Source organism: Ambystoma mexicanum, chromosome 7q, assembly GCF_040938575.1.
Source record: "Ambystoma mexicanum isolate Mex_15411 chromosome 7q, UKY_AmexF1_1, whole genome shotgun sequence".
In the NCBI taxonomy this organism is placed as follows: Eukaryota; Metazoa; Chordata; class Amphibia; order Caudata; family Ambystomatidae; genus Ambystoma; species Ambystoma mexicanum.
This window is the reverse complement of record NC_090941.1, coordinates 708,218,966-708,243,120: the sequence shown is the minus strand read 5'-3', so window position 1 is coordinate 708,243,120 and position 24,155 is coordinate 708,218,966.

Below are 24,155 nucleotides of genomic sequence, written 5' to 3'. Positions count from 1 at the left end.
CCACCACAGCGTTTGAAGACGCCGTGAAAGGGATAAGTTTAAACTCCATGTCGGGGTGATTTTAGAGGCAGAGATATGTGTGGCCAGCTGGTGTTCGTCTAGTCTGTTAAAGTCTGTCTTATGTGTTGATCGTTGTGACATCATAGGACGGAAAGTTTGCCTTCAAGGAACTAGCATAAACACTGTGCGATTGGATATTTGGCAGGTTGTAGAAGAAAACCTGATTTTTTTTTAGTGAAATAGAAGATATAAAATTTTGTGGAAAAAACAGGATTGGAACTTGCAGTGATTGGTGCTTGCTCATATTGTTGAAATTGTTTAAATCACCTGAAGCTTTGACAAGTGTTATATAAAGGGAAAGGGAACAGATTTAAGCATGGAAGACATAACTCCATTAGTACACCTGTGCAAACAGTTACTGAAACATGCACCTAAACTGAAAAAATACAGTACGGAGTGGGTTAAAGTAACCGCCCACAAAATGTTTATGCCGTGGCCACAGGGAGGGTCCTTATCTAAAGCGGTTTCACAACACATGATGACATACTTGCACGCCACATACACTGCAAAAAGTTCGTCAAACACCTGGCTATTCTAGAGCTTTGGAAAATGTATGATCAGGAGAAGAAAGAGGAGCTGCCAATAGATTGGATACTTAATGTATGCACAGAGGGGGGTGAGACTCCTACCGCGCCACCCGCTCCATCTGAAATGAAGATTGAAGGAAATAAGGATGAAGGGTTATACCCACTGAGAGAACTTAAAGCAGCCACAGGGTGTAGCACCCTGGCATATGAGTCGCCTACGCAAAATAGTGATGAAAATCAAGGTAAAGATAAAGATAAGAATATCACCTCCACAGTCCCAAGGGACAAGGAGAGACGCAATGACGAAAGAAGGGACCAGACACAGACAAGTGCATCTCTCGACAAGGAGAGAGAAGGTAAAAGATGGAAAGGAAGCGAGGATAGAACCAATGAGGTAGCACTCGCAAAGAACAAATGGATGGAAGGGCAGATTTTGTTGAAACTCATTGGCAAAGGCATTGATGACTCGAAACAACAGGAGATATTATATGATGTACAGAGAAAGGAGAAAGAGAAAGAAAAAGGATTGAGAGACGAAAGAATAAGGAAAAAAGATAGACAGAGATGAGAACAGTTATATCGTGAAGAGCTAGAAAGGCAGCACAATCGTAAGCAAAGAGCAGCCAATGATCAAGACAGATAGGAGCAGTGTAAATTAGAAGAAGAGCAAAGAATACGAGAGAAAAGAATAAAGAGACAAAGGGACGAGGAAATCCAGAGGGTGAATGAGCGTAGAAATGAAAAGAAAGAGGAAGAAGATAGGGTCAGAGAAGAAGCGAGGAAGCGCAGAGAATTCGATAGTGATGTAGAATGTAAGCGAAGACAGAGAGCACGCAATCTTGAATATCTGGAAAGAGAGGTTAAAAAACCTGATTCAGTAGTAGATTGGGAAGACATTCAAGAATTCTTTCCTGAGTACGATTCAGTACCAGGCACGTCTAGGGGAAACATTGAGGATGACTTCGACACCAGAAGCATCGGAGAAACGATCGATAGAATATATGACGAAATGGGGCTAGAACAAGTACCCCAAGGGTAGGGGGAAGACGAGCGCCTAGAGAGCACTCAGCTTTATGACACTGAGGATGTCTCCTGAAGTAGTGGGAATAGGGAACTATCCCTAGATAGATTAGAAATAAGCAGGAACAAAGAAGACGCAAGAAGTTGCATGAGTTGGGGACAGACAATGTCTGACACCGAAAGAGAGGTGCATGAGGAAAACGAGACAGAGAGGAGATGCGAAAGACGAGTTTCGAGGCACAAAGGGATAAGATGGTCAGAAACTAGTGAGTCTGCACCAAGGACATCGGAGTCAGTCACACAGTCAGACCGACGCGAAGAAATATCTGACAGTCAGAGGGGGGTGTCACCACTACCCTATGTGAGCCAGCTAAGGACGTTGCCAGGTAGGCGGTTATGTGGGAACATTACCCCTGCAATAGACAGGAGAACAATGAGAGAAGAGAGAGGGGGCTATGCATCCTAATTTCCGTTACTCGAGAAAGGGGGAGCAAGACCACAATATATTCCATGGCCACACATGGATCGAGAAAACTTGAAAAACAAACTTCCCATGTTGAAATCGGGAGCCGGAAAATGGATACACGCGCTAGAAAAAATGAAAGGAGGGAACACGTTATCTATAGACGATATCAAGGGTCTCTTAATCGCCATACTTGGTGAGACAGCAGACGATGTGTGGACACGGGCCGGTTACCCTGGTGTGACCACAGTTAATACCACGCATGACGGAGCTCCATTTAACAATTGCAGAGCTGCGGTTTGGAAAGCACTATGAGTGCTATACCCAGATACTTCCGATATGGGAACTATAATGACACGGAAAATGAAGGAGTTGGAGGATCCATTGATTTACATACAGAATTTTCAAGACGCATGGGTACTCGAGACTCATGAATCTTGGGGGAAATCCATACCTGTGTTCTACCATATATTGTGCCAAGGGCTGCCAGAGCCGGTACAGAAGCATCTCAAGAAATTGGTAGGAATCAAGGCTAAATTATGGTCAGAAATACAGCTGACCATCGCACTCTATTGCAGGCTACTACAAGAAAAGAATCGCAAAAAAGAAGCTACACAAAATGGTGAAGAGGCAAAATTTGTACAGAAGAAGTTATCAAAATATGCTCTCGAAGGAGCAATGATAACTAGCACAGACGGGTCGAGCATGCAACAGGTGAATAATCCACAGCAGAATAATCAGGACAACATGGGGTTTTACCCTATGGGAAGAGGATTTAGAGGAAGAGGATGGCAGAATAATCAAGGAGGTTTTCAAAACATGCAACATGGCAATCAATATATGTCAAACGGGCAAATGACCAGACCACAGCCAGTATGTTGGTTGTGTGGAATGACAAGGCATTTAGCATGCACATGCAGAAATCAAGGCATGTTGCAAAATGGCCAAGGAATAGGAGCAGGCATGGCGAATCAACCTGCATTCTTACAGCAGGGAGTTGCTTGCATGATTCCTGCCCCTCATGTCCCCAGCCCTCCAAGATGTCAGGCTGGAGCCAGGCCACAATCACCTACATGGCCCTCAAGGTTCTCTCCATCCCTCCTAAGACCCACTTGGAGTCAGACCTGGCACTTGTGGCACCAGACTCACTCACTCCCATAGGATAACATTGGGGATTGGACTTGTAGTGCATTCATGGGGAGAAGATGGATGCCCCCACATATTTCGGTTCCCAGAACTGCATGTGTGGTCTAGTCTTTTGGGTGTGGTTCAGCCCAGAGACACCTGGGATACCCAGAGACTATTTAAGCCACACCCAGGCTGAGGAACATGGTTTGCGTTTTCTGCACCTGCAGCGTGACACTCACTGTGTTCGGATCGGTCTCCAGTAGGCCTGCATCTTTCTTCTGCGCTCAGCTCCTGCAAGAACAAGAACACCGTTAGGAACAGCCTTACCTTGCGGCGCTTCTGCCCATCATTCATCGCTCCTTCTGTTCTGCAGGCATCTTCGGCTGTGTCATTCCTATCCCAGCACGCCGCTTCCTAAGGAAAAGGGAAAAGAACAGAAAAAAGGCATTAGTAAGCATTCTGCAAATATTTGTTTATTTTTTAAATACTGTACGAGCTTCAAATGCTTACCTGAATCCCAGCCGCTCTGGGGGAACTCTGTCTCCGGAACTTCTCATCCATCTGCAAGAGGGAAAAGACACTCCAGGTTAGCGTGGAAACATCTAGAGGCACTGCATACCATGCTTACCCACCGCATTTGTTCTTCATAACCGGTATCCACGCTGAAAACGTTGCGGCACCTAAAAGGCACAGAAAAATAACTCAGTTCAATACAAATATGAAAGGGGCGCATCGCGCTCTCACTCACCTTCAGTGCTACTCATTTCAGCAGCATGCCGCCATCCCCGGACGCCGGCCATCACCTAAGGAAGGAAAGGAATGAAGTTAGAGAACTGTTCAAAAGACTCATTATACTTACCTGTCGGACTCTTGCCAGTGAAGTAACTAGGCAGCAATGAGCCCACATCAATCAACATGCCCCTGCGCTGAAAGCAGGATGGAGAGCACACTATCCAAGAAAACAAGGTGAGCTGTGGATCAAAGGGAAGGGTTGGACCCCGGGGAAGAAGGGGTTCAAGCACACAGAGACAATAGGGAGTTAAACTCTACCAATCCTGTGTTTCAGGCCCAGTCTCCAGTCGAATAGCTTCCAGGGAAGTGTTCGAGGTCGTAAGAGGTCAGAACAGGCTGAGTGACGTCCCCGTGGATACCAGGTGAGCGTTAGAGTTGCACAAAATCACACGGTGCAACAACAGGCGCCAGGAGCGCAACCTCAGAATTTGGTGAGTTTTCCCCAATGACAGTCCCAACAGTCACTGATGCAACTGTCACAGACAGCGAGTACAGGACAGGCTACAATCCCTGAAATGAGGGGTAACACTGCTAATGGGGAAAATCCATCAGCCAAGGTGGGTCAAAACTATATATGGCCTAGGAAAGCTCACTGGGAATGCTGATGTGTTCTATCCTATCACCGACACAGACCCTCACCGAGAACTTTGGGTATATGTCGTTATAGGGGATAAAGAATATTCTTTCTTAGTTGACAGAGGCGCAACACGTTCATGTATATGTGAAGGCAAGTTTTCCTTGTCCGGTGATGCCGTAAATACTGAGTTTCACAGGAGCTACAAGTTGAGTTCCCTTTACAAATACACTTCCAGTCTCTATAGGAGAATGTGAGATGAATGTGCCTCTATTATATTCACGACAAACCCCAGTAAACATCTTGGGTCGAGATCTAATGACAAAGTTAAATATGACAATCTCATTCATGGAGGATGGCATAATATGTTCAACTCCAGGAATGCACTATTCAAAAGTATGCAAAATGATTAGAGCATACGCAGGACACACAGCTATGAGAGCTAAACCATTAGAGCATGAAATATTCGCATATGGAATACGTGTACTAATAACATAAAAAGAAGAGAAGATTCAACATTTGAATCCTCTCGTCCCCTGCACACTGCCTTGTGTTGGATAAACCAACTACTATAGTCTATAAAGTAAGTCTAACAACATTCAAGCATTAATAAAGATATCCACACAAATGGTCTTGTAAAACAATAGTGTTTAGATATATTTTCACAAAGTACAATTTCAAAAGGAAGCAACAGTTTGAAAAGGAAATGAATAGAACAAATATTTTCAGTGGTCCGTTCTCACTGGCAACGCGTTTCGAGGAGAAAAGTCCTCCTCTTGAAAGGCCTAAATGGACTGAACATAATGCTAACGCCGGTTCTCATGCTTCTGCGGCTTCCTTTATGGCATCTTTTGCAGTCATGTCTCTCCTTCCCTTTCTGTCAGTCTTTCCCTCCGTCTGTCTTTTCTCTCTAGAAAACTAGTGAAACGAACAAAACAGTACAGTGATGGTGCACTCCAGGTATACTGAATTCGAATACGAATAGTGGATGTATTGAAAACTCTTAAGGTGCGGGGGAGGAACTGAGGTCTTGGCACAAGACCCCTACAAATAACATGAAAAGAAGAGAAGATTCAACATTTGAACTCATACATTACCTAATGGCAGGGCTACCAAGCCTTGCAGACAAGATCATGAGGACCCGAGATGAATTTCTATTCAGGCCAACAATACTGATGCACGAGGAAAAGGGACAAGTATTTCCCTTGGTGATACACACAGCTGCAGTACGAGGGAAAATAGCTTTGATTGATGGTTATGGCGATGAAGGCCGACAATGGTGCATAGTAATCACCATTGAAGGATATCGATTGACTGACGTCACTAATGACGATCTGTTTGATGAACAAGCAGATATGGGAGAGACAACAGTTGAGTTGAGCATCACCTTTTGGGTGAGAATGATCAAAAGGGAAGTGCCCCAGAGAATGATGTTGGCACAGAACCGTCCTGAATATTTTGATGATGACATGGCCCAAGTGCCTGCCTCAGTATGGACTACAGGCCCCTATGACGTAGGCTTATTGAAAGGAGTTGGAGAAGTGAAGATTAAACTGAAGCCAGGAGCAATTCTACTGAAGGTACGACAATACCCCATGTCCAGGGAGGCAGATGAAGGAATTTTTAAGACAATTTCTGCTATGATGGAACAAGGCATCTGAGTGACGTCAGAGTTGTCATGCAATACTGCAGTTTATCTGATCAAAAAATCAAAGGGAGGGTCCTGGAGGCAAATTCAGGATATACGCCCAATAAATGATATTGTTGAGGCCAAGTTCCCTTTAGTCCCGAACCCAGCTACTATTCTATATAATATACCCATTGATACAAAATATTTCACAGTGAATGACTTGAAAAATGCATTTTTCTCAATCCCGTTGCACAGAGACTCACAAGATCTGACATTTTTTACGTTCAGACAGATGCGTCTGAAAAGCACGAGGCTACCCCAGGGATACTGTGAGTCTTCTATCTTCAACAGAGTCCTACAGATGGACCTAAGCAATATTACATTAGAAAGTGTTGTCCTGCAATATGTGGATAACATCTTAATCTGCAGCACGCCAGAGGAACAATGCAGACACAGGTCTACTCAGCTCTTGACTATATTGGCTGAGAAAGGATATAATGTTGACAAAGAGAAATTACAATATTCTCAACAAGAAGTGCTGTACATAGGCCAACTGATCTCGCAAAAGGGGAAAAGAGTTACCCCAGAAAGAGCTGAAGCCATACTGAACATGGTCAAGCCACATACAATAAAACAGATGCAGAACTTCTTAGGCCTGTGCAATTATGTCAGGGCATGGGTCTTTAACTACAACTCGTACACCAAGCCTCTGCTTCAGGCCCTAAAGAAAGCCAAAGTAACGAAAGAAAAGATTAAAATGTCTGAGTGTTACGCTCACCTGGCTCCCACAGGGGCGTCGATCGGAACTGGACAGCTGCGGTTTCCACCCACGTGACGCGTAATGCGGAGATGACAGACTGGACTGGCCCACCTAATCTCGTCTGCTTGACCCGAAGAAGTATTCTCCTGAAAGTGCAGAAAGGGAATTAGTCACCCGTGGATTTGAGTGATAACCCCCCCACCCCCACTGTTCTCCCCTCTAATCACCTCCGATGTCTCTTTTTATATTCTCACCTTAGGTTTTTAAAGGATGAGCTCTCCATCCTGCGTAGAATGCAGGGGTGCGTGGATAACCAGTTACTTCACTGGCCCGAAGGGATTGGAGAGTTCCAGAACAATATTGACTCTGAGGTTCCTGGCGAGGAGCCGTAAGTATATAGTTCATAAGAGTTCAAAATGTCTGACTTTCACTCTTGTACGATTCCTTGCAGCTTGCAGCTTGACCCTAGAGAAGATTGCCTCGTGCGGCTGGTAAAGTTCAGGTAAGAGTCTGTAGTATCCAACACTGTCCGGTAAATGACACCTGTATGTAATCTGTTGCTTTCTCCCCTATTACAGGTGCTGAGGGAGAATTATGGTGTTTTGAGGAATAATACCTCCGGCGGTAAAATCAGGTTAGTCTATTATGATGAACGAGATTCCCTTGGTTTGTTCTTTCGGCTCACCTGGCTGTCCTTTTGTTCCCCTTAGATGCCGGAGTTCGGCGAAGATGAATGGAGGCTGCGCCGGCCCGTGGAGATGAAGAATGCCTCCGGTGGTAAAATCAGGTAAGTCTATTATGGTGACTAATATTGCCTTATTATTCTCTCGGCTCACCTTGCTGTTCTTTATTCCTCTTAGGTGCTGGAGTTTGGCGAAGAAATGATGAAGACAGAGGTGGATCGTGGAGGTGCTGCGAAGGCTGGTGAGTATAACGCGGCGCTGCAGCAGGCGATGCGACGCGCATCAAATAATGTCTTTCTTCCTATTTAAAGGCGCGATGGATCCAGAATCAGGTGAGGAAATAAGTTTTGTTCTTGTTCTAACCTTTTTCCTTCCCTCTCCCTTTTCTCTAGGAGCTCCAGACTCGAGGCGGGCGTGGCAGAAGCCTGGATGCTGGCTTGCAGGCACGGTGAGCGTTACGCTGCAGGATGCAGAATAACACGAAGCGTGAGCCGCTCTTCGGGCGTGGTTTAAATAGCCTTCAAAGTAGTCCCAGGTAAGAAGTTCCCAAGACCACACCCGAGTAAGAAAATAGTCCCTGAAATAAAGTAGTTCCCCTTCAGACTTCACATTGGCTTGAATGCTGAGCAGCATGGTCTGCATGAGGTAAGTGAAAGCAAATGAGGCCCCTTCTGTGAGCCTGGCGCCTATGGCCCCAGGACTGTACCCAGATAGCCCCTAGCCGGGGCTGCTGTGTTTTTCCCAAGTATCTGGATGCCTGCTCCTGGGACAGATGGACCTGGTCCTGATACCCGGGGGTAGGAATCATGACAGCGAGGCCATGGAGGAAGGATTTGCTGAACTCAAAAGAGCCATTTGCACGGCATCAGTTTAGGAATCCCCAATTATGCAGAGGAATGTTTCCTGTTCTCACACACGAATGGCAGCGTTATGACGTCAGTGCTGTCACGCTCACCTTTGTCTCTGCAGGAGCGATGAAGCCCTCTGGTACCAGTTTGGATTTCTACTCCACCCGGGGTGATGGGGAGGCTACCTGAATGAGAGTAATAGGTTGTTGGTAATGCTAGGAGCTGGCCCTGGAAACCCCCTTCCCTCCTTAACCCCCTAAGTACAGGAATGCTGCGGTAGTGGTGCTAGGAAAGGGATGGCTCACCTTGTGCTTTAGTATGATGGGCTCTCCATCCTGCATCTGCAGGGGTGCTATGATCTGGATACGCACTGCGCAGGGTTATTTTGTGTTTGTTGCGGCCACTGCCTTGAATGGGATGATGTTGGGTTGTAGCGTATTGGCCGTTGTACTTCTCTCTCCAAGTTTAGAGTCCGGGAGCCAGTTACAGCACTGGTCCCTCAATGTTGCAGGAGAGGCGGAGAACACAGTTGGACTCACTGTATACGGTACGGGTAAGTTCAGAGTTGTGGCCTCCCAGTTGCTTCACTTGGTAAAGGTATGCAGATTGTTCCGGTAAGTTTGTAAAGTATGATGTATTTCTCACAGGAGCTAAGTGTTAAAGTTCTAACCTGTTTATTCTATTCTTTCTCTTCCTTTACAGGTCTCTGGAGTTGCTGTAGAGCCGGATGGTGAGAAGGGGCTGAAGGAAGATGGAGCGAAACCGCCCCGAGAAGTCAGTGCTTCAGGCGGAATCAGCTGGAGTCCTGAAGAATGGTTTTACAGCACACGGTCGCCGGAGATGTAAATATGAAAGCGCGGAACTCCAGCTGTGAACTGATGTCTTCTCTTCTTCTTTCTCAGGTACGCGGACACCACTGGAGAGTGCCTGGGAGGGGCGCAGGCCGCTAAATGCTGGTCGATGAATCAGGAATCGGGAACAGGTAAGCGTGTGCCTCAGGCTACAGAAAGCACACAAAGCATGGTTTACTCCTTGGCCGTGGCTTATATAGGAGACTAGAGCGTGCAGCATAAAACTGGGCTGGCACCAAAGAACCCATATTGGTGGAAACAGGAAGTGTCATTACTTCTTATGGGCACTGGGATTTCTATGGCAGGAAATGATGGATGTTTTATTCCTGACTTGCTAGGCCTTCACCCACAATGCTCCTACTTGCTCTTCCCTGTTAACACTGAGATAGAAACGGAGATACCCTTGATGTCTGATTCAGGCCTGTACCCATGACAAGTGCTCACTCAGAGAACCAGATTGGGGTACAAGCCCCTGGCATACTATAGTGGACATTTGGACCCAGTGATGAGAGGCCATTTCTCGTGCAAACAAAGTCTAGCTGCCGCAGCATTCACCATCGAGAAGCCTACAACCATTGTAATGGGATGCTCAATGACATTGTACGTCAATCACTCGCTATTTGCTGTTCTAGAGAAAACAACAGGCACACGAACATCTCAGAGAGCTTCTGCTAATAAAGTAATCATATCAAATCCATCGATTAAAATAGTCCAATGTAAGATAGTGAACCCAGCTATGTTCATAGCAGAGCCAGTCGCTGAAGGAGAGCCAATACATGGCTGTGAAAATTATGAAGAATTCTATGATGAAATTCCCAGAGTGAAAGAAAATTCATTGGCAGAAGGAGAAAGTGTCTTCATTGACGGTTCTTCGAGAATCGATCAAAGCGATGGGCAAAGATATACAGGCATCACTGTAATGAAACACACCGCAAATGGAGAATTTCAAGTACACCTTAGTGAACGAATACCATCTCATTATTCAGAACAGGCTGCAGAATTATTGGCATTGATACTCGCCATTGAGGATCACACAGACCAGGAAGTAACAGTATACAGTGACTCAACCTAGGTGACGTCGTCAGTGCAGGCAGGCCTAGCGCGCTGGAAAAGGAGGGGCTACCTCCGAGCAGACGGCACGCCTGTGCAGCACACAGCCTTATTGGACAGGCTGATTAAGGCACTACAGCTCCAAGTGGGCATAGCAGTCGTGAAATGCGCCACCCACACGAAAAGGACAGATTTTATCTCACGTGGAAACCAAGCAGCAGACACGTAAGCCAAGCGTATGGCCTTCAAGAGTGAGATGATCATGGAAGTGGAAGTCACCCACATAAATGAGAAAATTATGGTTACACGAATTGCACATGAAAGCTATAACAATTTGGGACAAACACAGTTGATGGAACTCCAAGGGGAGGCACCACAGGAGGAAAACAAATGTATGGAAGCGGCAAGGGTGTTCTTTAAACCCCTCCCACAGCTTGTGGCGACAAGACAGTACTGGTAAACCAGTAATGACCATAGCCCAGTTAAAATTGGCGCTAGAACAGTTACACTATCCCGCGCATATGTCAAAAGAGAATCTAGCAGCAACACTCGCGCTGAAGACTGGTTCATACCGAACTTAGCAGAGAACATTGCATTTTTTATAGTGAACTGCATCATCTGCCAACAATTCACAGCTGGGCACGCATTAAAGGTAATGAGAGGAGTCATCCCAAGGCCAAATGGGCCTTTTCAGCCCTTGCATGTCGATTACGTCGGCATGATTCAAGTATGTAATGGGTACAGATACCTAATTGTTGTGGTGTGTCCATTCTCTAGATGGATAGAGGCAGGTCCATGTACACATCCAGACTCTAGCTGTGCAGCCACATTTTTAGTAAGAGAGGTATTCCCCAGGTGGGGGGTATGTGAAGTCATGAGATCCGATAACGAGACCCACTTTGTAAACAAGGTTTTCAAACAGTTTAGCTTGATGCTTGGTATAAAGCACAAGTTCTCGTCGGCATACCATGCACAAGGTAACGGGATATGTGAGAAGCTAAATGGCCTATTAAAGGAAAGGATATCCAAATTGAAGCTTACTCTAAGAAAGGGATGGTTGCACTGCCTTCCTTTGGCATTGTATGCACTCAGGAACCAACCCGGTTCCGACCACCATTTTATGCTGCACAAAATAGGCACAGGAAGGTGAATGCATACTCCCTTGACACCCCGAGATAGTGCAAGATGTGATGCCCAGTCAACAGGTGAAATCTTAGGGTCTGAAAGGCAAAATTACTTGAACTGCATGACATCTTGCCTTAATGTAATTGCAGACCAGCTGCAGCGACAACGAAAAGGGTGCAGGGCAGCACAAAACACAGAAGGAGATACTACTACAGGCACAGCTCAATGACTTTCTGTACTATCCGTTTTCCCTGGAGATACTATCCTAGTAAAGAACCATACGAGAAAAAGGTGGGATGAACGAAGGTTTAATGGTCCCTTTACAGTGGAAGAGTGTACTCATCTGCAGTAAAACTACAAGGCAGAAGAGCTTGGATTTTTCTGGGCAATATCAAACCCTACATCGGAGAAGTCCCCCTGCCTGCACCCCAGCACGAAGAGACTGCAGACAATGGGGAAGAACCACATCACATGCAGACGAGATCCATTACGAAGAAGCAGGACGCATGAGCAGATGCAAAGTAAAGACAAAGAACCTTTTTGAGATAGTTGTGGTTTCATTTTTTGGACATTCCTCTGAGAAAAAAAGAGGATAATGACAGATAAACTGGACACTCTGTGCATCCTAGTTGCAGGGTGAAGAAGAAAACTGCATTTATAACTTTGAACTTTGGACTGAGGCACACTAAAGCCTTGATTAGAAAATAATATGCCAAATTTTGATCGAGGACACATAAATTGGAAGAAAATACAGTACCCAGACTCCTTCCACACAGAGACTTTGTTTGGAATTACTTATAGTGTCCCGCAGTAGCAGCATCACCAAAGACGTGGTGACATACTTTGATCTAGTTCTAAGATCGTACCCGTCACTGGTGGGGAAACTCACCAGTGTCAATGACTTTCTTCAAGATCCTGAAAATGAAAAAAATATAAAACAATTGCTTACTGTGATTGCCGAGCAGCTCCTCCTACTTTCAGAGTATAATGAGGAAAAGCCAAATGTCCCAAGCACAGAGGGAAGTAAATGAGTTTATGAAAGTATTGTTCTTTCGCCTAATTGAAGACTATACAAATCTTGTTGGGAGAACGACAGACGTACTCACGTTTCTTCGACATCCAGCAAATACAGAACATCTGAGCATACTCCAAAATAACATTGTGATCTTAGTTGCACTCCACGCAAACGGAACATTCAGACATTGCTCATAGTGAAGTGAAAACATACAGTCCTGAACCTCAGCAAAACAGGACAAATGTCCCTGTCACCAGAAGACAGCAGGTTGGCGAGTAATGTCTTCTTCGCCTAATCGAGGATTTTTCAGAGCTTGTGGGGAGACCTGTAAATGTTGACGTCCTCACTTTCATCAGAAACCCAGCTAATTCTACACAGATGGGCATGCTCCTGCATGGAATAGTGATGCAAGTGGAACTTTCTAACCATCAACAGAACTATTTGAAAAGATTTTAAACTTTCCACCGAGGGACTGATCAAGAGAACAAGGCCAAAGACTTTTTTCTTCTTTTTGATTTTTGTTATACTGACAAGGACACAGCATGTCTTCTGGAATGAAACAGATTAACAGGGTAATTCATAGAATTTCACAGAAAAGTGTCGCAAGCGGCTGGCGCAGAGTGTCCGCGTGCGATTGTCTGCGCCAGGCACGTGCGCTAAAACCGATTTCCGCGCACAGCGTATTCATGGATTTTAGGCTCCCAAACCAGCCGTGGCGCAGAGTATCGCAGCGACCCTGCAGCAGCGCCAGTAACACCCCCAAGAACGCCCTCGCGCAAGGAAAAGCCATCAAAATCGCTAAATCATCGCAAAGGGCTGCGCTAACCCTGGACCAATTTACAGGGCTTCCAAACAAGGAACGCAAAGCGGGTAACGTGCATATCAGGGGTACGCGTGAAGTTATACACGCGATTAGCCAGGGTACGTGTATTACAGGGGTACGCGGGAAGTTTAACACGCGATTGGCCAGGGTACGTGTATTACAGGGGTGCGGGAATCATCACACGCGATTTGGCTGGGTACGTGTATTACAGGGGTACACAGGAAGTTGTACACGCGATTCGGCTGGGTACGTGTATTACAGGGGTGCGGGAATTATCACACGCGATTTGGCTGGGTACGTGTATTACAGGGGTACACAGGAAGTTTTACACGCGATTCGGCTGGGTACGTGTATTACAGGGGTGCGCGGGAATTCTCACATGCGATTTGGCCAGGTACGTGTATTACAGGGGTGCGCGGGAATTATCACACGCGATTTGGCTTGTTCGTGTATTACAGGGGTACGCGGGAAGTTTAACACGCGATTGGCCAGGGTACGTGTATTACAGGGGTACACGTGAAGTTTTACACGCGATTAGCCAGGGCACGTGTATCACAGGGGTACGCGGGAATTAGCACACGCGATTTGGCTTGGTACGTGTATTACAGGGGTGCGTGGGAAGTTACACACGCGATTAGGCTGGGTGGGTCCTCACAGGTGTTCCCTGTACACCCTCCACGGCCCCTGCAGGCAGCCCACAAAACAGGGGACTACCCTGCACACCTGCGCATGTCCCCCTGCACCCCCACCCCCCAGCAGTGCAGGGGCACCCTCCACCAGGCCCCCACTCATGTCTACCACCACCCCCCAGCCACCAGGGGCACCCTCCACCAGGCCCCCACTCATGTCTCCCACCACCCCCACCCCCCAGCCACCAGGGGCACCCTCCACCAGGCCCCCACTCATGTCTACCACCACCCTCACCCCCCCGCCACCAGGGGCACCCTCCACCAGGCCCCCACTCATGTCTCCCACCACCCCCACCCCCCAGCCACCAGGGGCACCCTCCACCAGGCCCCCACTCATGTCTCCCACCACCCCCACCCCCCAGCCACCAGGGGCACGCTCCACCAGGCCCCCACTCATGTCTCCCACCACCCCCACCCCCCAGCCACCAGGGGCACCCTCCACCAGGCCCCCACTCATGTCTACCACCACCCCCACCCCCTAGCCACCAGGGGCAGCCTCCACCAGGCCCCCACTCATGTCTACCACCACCCCCACCCACCAGCCACCAGGGGCACCCTCCACCAGGCCCCCACTCATGTCTCCCACCACCCCCACCCCCCAGCCACCAGGGGCACCCTCCACCAGGCCCCCACTCATGTCTCCCACCACCCCCACCCCCCTGCCACCATGGGCAGCCCCCACCAGGCCCCCACTCATGTCCCCCTGCACCCCCACCCCCCAGCAGTGCAGGGTCACCCTCCACCAGGCCCCCACTCATGTCTCCCACCACCCCCACCCCCCAGCAGTGCAGGGTCAACCTCCACCAGGCCCCCACTCATGTCCCCCTGCACCCCCACCCCCAGCAGTGCAGGGTCACCCTCCACCAGGCCCCCACTCATGTCCCCCTGCACCCCCACCCCCCAGCAGTGCAGGGTCACCCTCCACCAGGCCCCCACTCATGTCTCCCACCACCCCCACCCCCCAGCAGTGCAGGGTCAACCTCCACCAGGCCCCCACTCATGTCCCCCTGCACCCCCACCCCCCAGCAGTGCAGGGTCACCCTCCACCAGGCCCCCACTCATGTCCCCCACCACCCCCACCCCCCAGCAGTGCAGGGTCACCCTCCACCAGGCCCCCACTCATGTCCCCCTGCACCCCCACCCCCCAGCAGTGCAGGGTCACCCTCCACCAGGCCCCCACTCATGTCTCCCACCACCCCCACCCCCCTGCCACCATGGGCAGCCCCCACCAGGCCCCCACTCATGTCTCCCACCACCCCCACCCCCCTGCCACCATGGGCAGCCCCCACCAGGCCCCCACTCATGTCTCCCACCACCCCCACCCCCCAGCAGTGCAGGGTCACCCTCCACCAGGCCCCCACTCATGTCTCCCACCACCCCCACCCCCCAGCAGTGCAGGGTCACCCTCCACCAGGCCCCCACTCATGTCTCCCACCACCCCCACCCCCCAGCAGTGCAGGGTCACCCTCCACCAGGCCCCCACTCATGTCTCCCACCACCCCCACCCCCCAGCAGTGCAGGGTCAACCTCCACCAGGCCCCCACTCATGTCCCCCTGCACCCCCACCCCCCAGCAGTGCAGGGTCAACCTCCACCAGGCCCCCACTCATGTCCCCCTGCACCCCCACCCCCCAGCAGTGCAGGGTCACCCTCCACCAGGCCCCCACTCATGTCCCCCACCACCCCCACCCCCCAGCAGTGCAGGGTCACCCTCCACCAGGCCCGCACTCATGTCCCCCTGCACCCCCACCCCCCAGCAGTGCAGGGTCACCCTCCACCAGGCCCCCACTCATGTCTCCCACCACCCCCACCCCCCTGCCACCATGTGCAGCCCCCACCAGGTCCTCACAATCCCCAATCATGTGCGTAATGGTCAGCCTCCACAGCCAAAAAGCCCTACCAAGTAACCCATTCACCCACATGGAAATGAAAACACATGTTACACCCCCAATGTTCATGAAGCAAATGAACCCATGTCCGTCACACACAGATTTTCAAATTGAATGGGAAAACACACAACATGACATGCATGAAACCAATGAGATGAAACCACACAGTGAACAATGGAAATAAAAATGTATTGGACAAAAATACGAATGGTAAAGAAAGAAAAATAACTACAATGTAAATGTGAAAAAATAAGCTGCATGTCCGCATAAAAACACAAAAGTAGAAAATCAAATCCATAAAATTGTGTCCAAAGTGAAATGTAAAAACTCTCCATGCAACAAAGAACTATGTACAAAAATAACAAGGGTCCATCATCACAACTGAACTAAGGAAACCTCCTAAAAAACCTACCTAAATATCAACTATATACAAAAAGTGGAGCAGTGTCCGTCGACTCCAAATCATAAGAAAAAACAAAGGAAACCTAAAACTAAAGAACTATATACAAAGGCGGCGGGCAAGTCCAGCGGCTCACTCCGTGGTGTTCCGGGCCAGGGCATCATCGAACTCCTGTTCGATGTCCCGGAGGCGGTCCAGTTCCATGGCCCCGAGGGTCCGCAGGGACGACGCCGTGTCCTCCTCCAACCCCCTGCGGATTGGCTCGAGGCACTCGGCCCGCCTCAGGGCCCTCCGCATGGAGTTCTCCGCCCTGACCATTGTGAGCCGTGCCTCTTCCGCCCGCCGCCGCTCCGCACCTATGGCGTGGCCCAACCGCTGCCACACGGAAGACACTCTCTGTCCTGGGTCCTCCTGCCCTCCGGCCGATGCCTGCCCCTCCGATGTCGAAGGCCCCGAGCCTTCATGGCTCCCACCATGTTGCTGCTGCTGCTCTGCCTCTGCCCGTGCACTGCCTCCTGCTGCCTGCACATCCTCCGCCGGCTGGGGTGCAGTTGTTGATGTGGCCACCCCTGCTGGATGTCCGACTCCCGACTGTGGCAGGGATGCCTCCTCCACCAGCCTGGCCGCACTGTCAGAGGCAGCTCCACAGGGCACCCAGGTGACTGATGGGTGGGAAGATGGCACAGAGGACGACTGGCGCGTAGGGGGTCCAGTTGAGGAGGGGGTCGGAACAAGCCCCATCAGACGGAGGAATCCGGTCTGGGTGACCTGTCCCAGCAGGCTGACGTGGTCAACGAGCCATTCGAGATGACGTGCAGTCTCTCCATGAAAAGACTGCAGGTCACCTCGCATGGCCCGTTGACGCAACGCCACACCAGCCAGGACTGGCTCAACCCGGACCTGGATAGCCACGTCCGCAGGCAGAGGAAGGCCAGTTGACGTCAGCTCATCCCCTGCCTGGAAACGGGTCTGGACGTAGGCATCCCTGCTGGTGCAAGATGATGCAGGGACAGGATCGGGGACAGGATTGCACACAGGCACCTCCGCGGCGGCCTGTGCTGCCTCCTGTCCCTGGTCGTGGACTGCACCACTAGCACCAGTGGGATCCCCACCTCCAGACCCCGTCTCTGGTGCTTGCACGGCCTCCTCCTCCACCAGACCCCCCACCAACCTGGATGACTCCGTGCCATCTTCCCCTGTTGGGCCCTGTGGGGTCCCAGCTGCCCCTTCTGCTGCCGAGGAGTCCAACTCCAACCTCCGCCTCTTGGACCTCCCCCCGGCAGCTGCGGCCTGGGACGCGGCACCGGACTCCTCACTCCCCGACGAGATGACAACACGGGAGGGGAGCCGGGCCTTGCGTCTCCGGCTGGCGGTCGGATCCCCGCCGCTGTGCTCCACAGCACCTTCTCCCCCCTCTTCATCAGTTGACGCTGCAGACAGGGAGAAACAAAACACAGGCATCAGGGCACTGTACAATGGACACATACACACATGACAGTTGCACATGAGTGGCATTGGCAAACCTCAGACATGTCATCACAATCCCCAACACACATGTCATTGCAACTCGCACACATGAGCCATACCACAGCCATATCGCAACTGCCACCACCATCCATACACATACAACAGCATGAGCAGCCAAAGGTGAGCCAGACATCACATGCAACACAGGAAGTGCACCACACATGTACACACACCACCACACTTGCATGCATGTGTACACCTCTGCCAAGTGTCGCACTGTTCAGACGGGCATCCATGTCACATCTGCCAATCAGGCTTACACATACCGCAGTCACATGCATCCATGTTGCATCACTGTTGCACCCTTGTCAAATACACACACATGCACATGTACACAGTGCTCATACATGCAGCCCAATACAACATACATGCGTGACATCACGGACATGTCTACTTACATACACATACATACAAACATGTGTGCACGCACAACTGCATTTGCCATGCAAGCCTAAACACACAAGCACCATCCATGTCTCACACATTACAGCCCTCGCATGTGTCAGCCCCACGGCCATGTACACCCCCACCCATACTCGACCCCATACAAACAGATGTGTAACCTGCACAATACCGAATAATCACCACACGCACTGCTCACAATCAGGATGCATGTACACTCACCGCTCGACACCAGACGGGTCTGCTTCTCCAGGACCTGGACGTGGAGCGCTGGGGATATGCGTTCCAGGACCCCCATCTGTTCTTCCGACAAGTGGCCCCGGCGCCCCTTGGCATCCGCTGCCTTCAAGAGGCGCCGGGCCTTGTTCAGGGTCCTGGACCTGAAGTCCTCCCAGCGCTTCCTGACATGTTGTAAGTCCCGGACTGCCACCCCCTCCGCGTTGATGGCAGTCACGATGTCAGTCCAGATCCGAGTCCGTCCTTCCTTGTCGGCGCGGGTACTTCCGAAGAGGGCATCATACTGCCCCAGGACTTGCTCCACCAGGACACCAACTTCGGTGGCACTGAAGCTGGTGCCCCTCTGCCTCTCTGGCCGGGGGTTGTCAGTGGTCACAGATGGTGTTTGCCCCGACATGACAACCCCAGAGGCAGGAGTGGGTGGGCAACTGGGTCCTGGGGCTGGGCTGTGGAGCGATGGAATTCCAGTCGGGAGTCTTCGGTACCAGCAGGGGTGGTCACAGCAACAGCACCCCTGGCTGATGTGCAGGCAGCAAATGGCAGTGCACGTGGGCAGCAGGCAGTCAGGCAGCAGCAGATGGCAGGTGGGAGCGTGCTCGGGGCTCTGGGGGGCAGTAGTTTGGCCTTCTGGGCAGGAGCGTGGTCTTCCGTGTGCTTACGCGTGGCCAGCTTGGTACGGAGTGATTTGGCACGTGAAAATCCTGCACGTCAGCGTGAAAATCGAGGAAAGGCCCTTAGCGCGTAAGCGCGTCAGCACGCATACGCGATTCTATTGGACCAAAGGCCCTCAGCGCGTAAGCGCGTCTGTGACGTGAGCCGCACGGGTGTTTCCCACACAGCACGTGATGACAGAGCACACGTGGAAAGACTGCACGTCAGAGTCTCATCGCGTGTGATTGGTGGAAATGGCCCTACACGCAGAAGTGACAAAGCATGTAATTGGTGGAAATGGCCCCACACGCAGAAGTGACAAAGCGTGTAATTGGAGGAAATGTCCCTACACGCAGAAGTGACAAAGCGTGTAATTGGTGGAAATGGCCCTAGCGCGTACACGCCGCGTAAGTGACGCTGGACGTGTGGGCCTGTATAAAAGGTACGCGTAGAACACCACTTCCTTGTACGTGCTTTTCGTGGAGAGCGAGTGGGTGAATTCTGTACTTCTTGTCGTTTCACACGCGATTTACTTCACGGCGTTTCAAGTTCGTATTCCCTGTTACCTCTGACAGCTTTTTCTCTTCTTTCGCTTTTACTGGTTTACCTGGGCCTGTTCCCTCAAACAGTGTTCCCTTCTACTGTTGTCCTGTCTCCTCAGACAGCGTACAAATCTTCTTTTGGCGGGGGTGTTGCCAACCAAACGTGCTCCTTTTACATGCTCGTTTACCAGGCAGACGGTGAGTCACGCACGTATCTAACATCTGTGCTTGCCCCGTGTGTAGCCTACCCCTTCAGAGGTCATTCTAGGCTGCGTGTGACACGCATACGTTCATTCTTGTGTTTCTGGGTGCCACAGCGTAGTGCAGGTTTTTCTTTCTGCACACGTGGTCTAGGAGGGGTTGCGTGCACGTCATCTCCCTTTTTTGGGCCTCCTGTGCGTTGCGTGACCCGTCATCTTTCCCCAGGGGTTACATTCAGCCTTGCTAGAGCACTAGGGTACAATTACCATCTGGTACCCAACCCCTTTGACCCCCAATTGCCCAGGACAATAGTCTACATCCACTCCCATACGCACATTAACATCAGTGCCATGGCTGGGAGGCGAGGATTCCGTAAGGGTGGCAAAGGTGGAAGAGCCACAAGTGGTGGCCGTGGTGGATCCGGTAGGGGAAGTGGTCGTAACTTGCAGGGTGAGCCTGTCCCCCATGTGTGGAGGACCAGTCACGGGCACCCATAATCCCTCCCCCCCTCCCATTGAGGCTGATGTGGCTGACACCATCCATGCTCAGCCCTTGTTGGACCAGCCCATTGTGGCACCAGACCTGGCTGACTCCATGGCTGACTTCCAGGTCAGCAGGGCTACGACACGTGCGCTGGTGCACGTTGATGCCATCATGCCACGTGGATCTGGGGCAGCAAGGTCATCTGCTGCACCAAGGAGGCAGGGCGGAGAGGCTGCAGGGGCAGCTGCGGCTCCATCCACCCCAGCCCTCACACACCCAGCCAGGACAGTGTCGGTCCTAGTCCATGCTGCTGACATTCCCCCTGACACCATCACACTAGAGCCAATGCCTGCACCAACTCCCATGCTGAGTGTGCAATCCCACACTCCTGATACAGAGTCCACCAGGGCTCCTGCCCCTAGTGTCCAGAGCGGCGCAGGACACTCAGGATCACCACCACCTTCCAAGCGGAAGAGGAAGAGTGCTCGTCCGGCACAGGCTGATGCCCCAGACACGGCTACACAGTCCGGCCCGTCCAGGAAGCCCAGCTTCACGGATGACGAACTGAATGCACTTGTCGAGTATGTGTCCGGACATGACAACGAGATGGTCATTGTTGCAGGATCCAAGACCACACCTGCACAATGCCAGGCACACTGGCAGACCGTTGCGGACATCGTAAGTGCCCTTGGAATCGTGAGGCGCACAGCCAATGATTGCTATAAGCGCTGGAATGACCTAAAGCGCAGGGCAAAGAGTAAGCTGGCCTCAAGTCATGCCGCAACTCTAGTGACTGGAGGTGGGTCTCCAGTAGTAGACATGGAACTCACTCCACATGAGTCAGTCGCTGGGACCTACGTCACGGAGGAACAGATCCAAGGCGTGGGAGATCTGGCTGATTACGAGGCATTGTCCGGTGAGTGCACATGCATGTGTGTGTCATACATGTGCATGGTGTGTGTGTGAGGGCTTCTGTTTGTGTGCCAGGTGAGAGTGTGTGCGCCTGAGTCGTATGGGTCAGCCATGTGCTTCATGCAATACTTCCTGCGCAGCTGCATTTGGCCATAGCAGTATCCCTTCTGCCAACAGTTGACATCTAGCCCAACTGCACGCCAGTTGCCCTTGAAGTGTCACCTTGCCACAACATATTTGCTTATTTTTCACTGTTCATTCAGTCAGTTTGTTTGCATTCCACCACTTTCACTAGGCATGTCGCTGTCCACTAGTCACATGTCTGACATGGGTATGGTAAAGTGGAGTGACTTTGTTACCTGGATATCATTTGTACACACATGTCCCTGTGCAATTGGACCATTTCAGACTGGCAGCTCCAGGTGAAAAATCTGACCTGTTAGAATTAGAAAAGCAATTACATGCGGGAACTGGACTGAATGAATAGGTGCTGCCCTCCTCCCCATCTTCACTCAATAGCAATGGTACATGCCATCTGTGTGATGGCATGTGTGTTTCACCTGGCAATCACAGGCCAATGTGTGATGCCACTGCCAGGCAGCATGCAGAAAATGTGTTCATCTTCCATCTTGGTGTCATCAGTGTGTGCCATTTGCCTGCACTTCATACGCAGTGAGGGTGCATGCATGGGAGGGTTTCAGTCATGTGGGACATGTGTCAATCAAGTACTGGTTCTCTTGCTTCTCAGCCCTCATTGTGTGCCATGGTGCTAATGCCTGTTTCCATTTCTTTGTTTTCATGTCTTTGCAGGGGAAGACGCACCGGATACTGCTGGGGTTGTGGAGATGGTGCAGACCCAGGAGGGGTCCGAGGGCCGACCAACCACCAGTGAGGGACGTGGTGTGGTGGTGGGGGAGAACCCACAAGTGCTGCAGGTCGTGCTCTCAAGGGGTGTCTCTGGCTGCACCTCCCCCGAGCTGTACTCAGGTGTTGATTCGGATGAGACCTACGTGCCGTCGCAGGTGAGTGTTCCAGGGAGGGATTCTGTTCTGTCTCGCCCACCTGCACCAGGGTCAGAACCCTCCATGGGGATGTCAGTGTTGGCAGCTACGCCTTCGGTGGTTACGGATGCAGGGTCACACTCTGCGACATCTGATCCTGTTCCTGGGCCAGCAGATCAGAGGGGGAATGCAGTCCTGCAGCCTCAGGCAGTGCCGGCACAGCAAGGCGCAGTTCGCCTTGCCCCAGACAGGTGTGGTGCCCGCCGACGTGGTGGCCGTACGCCACCCGGCAATACCGCATGGGAGCAATCCATTTACGGTATGGCAACCCAACAGGCTGCATCATCCGAGATGATGGCTCAGGCCATGGATAGGGTGGCCACTTCCATTGTCCCCCCAGAAAGGCTGATGGAGCGACTAGAGCAGGCAACCGACTCCATCTGCCAGTCACACAGGGAGGACATGTTGGGGTCCAACAGGGACAGGCGGGCGGCACTGGCGACTCTGCAGGAGGCCATCTCCATTGAGTCCCAGGGCCACAGGGAAGCCCTGAGGCAGGAGCTCCTTCACCTCAGGACGACTCTTGTTGAGCTTGAGGCTTCAACACACCAAAGGACAGAACAGCAGCTGGAGCGTCTCACCCGTACGCTCTCAGCTGAGATGCAGGCAACGAGGGCAGAGGTCCGGGCATCCCGTGAGTTGTTGCATGGGGACCTCCGCACACTCATCCTCCAGAACCAGACCTACCACACCCGCATGCTTGCAGCCATGGAGGAGCAGACTAGGGCCTTGCGTGGGCTGCCTCCCATAGTGCAACCACCTCCGGATGCAGCTGCACAGGGTGATAATAGCGACAGCAGTGATACTCCCACAATAGGGTAGCCGTGTGGGCCATGAGCCCATGGAGGTGTTTTATCTTCCCAGGATCCACGCAGGTGGGTTCTGGTGTGCATCCTGTCCTCGGACCTCCTGGGTGGCCTCCCCAACCCCCCCGGGCCCATCAATGGCCATTTTTGATGGTTTCTTATTTTTATTTTTATTTTGATTTCTTTTATTCCCAATTTTTTTGGGACGATCTGTTGGCTTCCGTGGTTCCTGTGGGCATACGCTGCATTGTGGCTGGGCACATGCAGGCTTGTAATGTATTTGGTTCAGATGCTTGGGTTTGAGTCACACACACCCCTCCTGCTTCCCGTTTCCATGGGCTTGCAAAGGGTGTGCCCAAGTGACAGTGAATTACACAGTGACGTTGGACTCCCATGAGCTGTGTGGGCAGTCTGTAGTCAATACTGTGTATACATTCCTAGTGCATATTGCTGTTGTGTTGTACACTGCATGTTGCATTGATGTGTAACTCTTCTTCTGTGTCTACCTCCCAATTTGCAGGTCCCTTCCTCATGTCCACACAAGGACCTCTAGTCTGGAGATGGGGTCCATGTTGGCAGCAGTGCACCTACAACTCTACATGGCGCCAACACTGCACAGTTGGTAGTGGTGGGAGACATGAGTGGGGGCCTGGTGGAGGGTGACCCTGGTGGCTGGGGGGTGGGGGTGGTGGGTGACATGAGTGGGGGCCTGGTGGAGGGTGCCCCTGCACTGCTGGGGTGTGGGGGTGGTGGGAGACATGAGTGGGGGCCTGGTTGACGGTGCCCCTGCACTGCTGGGGTGTGGGGGTGGTGGGAGACATGAGTGGGGGCCTGGTGGAGGGTGCCCCTGGTGGCTGGGGTGTGGGGGTGGTGGGAGACATGAGTGGGGGCCTGGTGGAGGGTGCCCCTGGTGGCTGGGGGGTGGGGGTGGTGGGAGACATGAGTGGGGGCCTGGTGGAGGGTGCCCCTGGTGGCTGGGGGTGTGGGGGTGGTGGGAGACATGAGTG